The sequence below is a fragment of the Sphaeramia orbicularis genome, chromosome 19, assembly GCF_902148855.1.
Source record: "Sphaeramia orbicularis chromosome 19, fSphaOr1.1, whole genome shotgun sequence".
Classification (NCBI taxonomy): Eukaryota; Metazoa; Chordata; class Actinopteri; order Kurtiformes; family Apogonidae; genus Sphaeramia; species Sphaeramia orbicularis.
In genome coordinates this window covers 4,939,331-4,940,610 of record NC_043975.1, presented here as the reverse complement: position 1 = coordinate 4,940,610, position 1,280 = coordinate 4,939,331, and positions in this window count along the sequence as shown.

The window sequence follows — 1,280 nt, the reverse complement described above, 5'->3', positions numbered from 1 at the left end:
TAATATGCAAAAAAAAACAACTTTTTGATTAAGAAAACTGTTAATTATAGTGTAATAATAACTAGCAACTGATTTACACTCAAACATATTAGTGCAGATGAGATTTATCAAGAACAGCAAAGTGACAGTAATGGTATGAATTATACTGTATGGGACGATGCACCGGTGTCCACTGTGTCGGCTGATATGGAACTAAAACAACAAAACCTATGAATGTACAAGAGAACAGCTGGAGAAGAACTGTCCACTGAGGTGACCGCTATGCATGAAAGAATTAAAATTGCACTAATTTTTCAAATGAAATTTATTTTTTTCAGGTTATTCACTGTAAAACCGGAATTTGTATTTACTAAAATGCTTTAATTACAATGCACTTAAATGATTTAAGTTTTATGATGTTACTATAAAATGACAAGTATATTCTACTAATTTGTAGACATAGTTGAAAGTACGAAAAAGTTTAAGTTGAATGGAATTAAATCACTAAGTTTTAGTCATGACCGCACCTTTTTATCTTCGCTTTGCATTGTGGGTATTGGGCATGTTGTTGAAAATGTGTTATTTTTCTGTGCAGGGGTTTAGTGGGGTTGTGGTGTTTGTGTTAATTTGGATTTAATGTGTGTATGTCAGTGTTTATTGGCCTTTTTGTGTTTGTTTTTGTATTTTTGTACAGATGCACCATGAGTCAGAGCCAGAGGAAGAACAATGGCTTTACTGTTCATCTACAACTGTTGTTGTGCAATGGAAAATTAAAAATCTAATCAAACTAATGGCTCTTTCTGTACTAGCACGTAATATTAATTTAATTTCCAACCATGCTACAATATATGAAGTCAGATAATTTCATAACTGTTTTAATCAATAATACAATAATGAGTTTGATTATCTTAAAAGAGTTGTTTAATCAATGATAAATTAATCTGACTGCAATTGACAAAAATTAGTCAGTGTAACCTGAAATGCTGAGTTGAATGGTTGGACAGTGGGGTTGATTTTACAACAGATTTAAAGTACAAATAACTTGTCTTTTAGCATTTTCTACTCAATAGTTTAAGTTCAATACTTTTAGCATTATACTTAAACCAATTGATTAGTCAATCATGATTCAAATCATTTAAGTTCAATCACTTGCCTCAAATTTTTGGAGTAAACTCTACTTATCTGGGTTTACAGTGTTCACATCTTTTTTGTAAAATGTAAATATTTTCATAATTTAATTGGGGTATTTTTGCACTAAAACAAAATGAAAAACTTGGATTTGTCATTATTTATAGGTTATT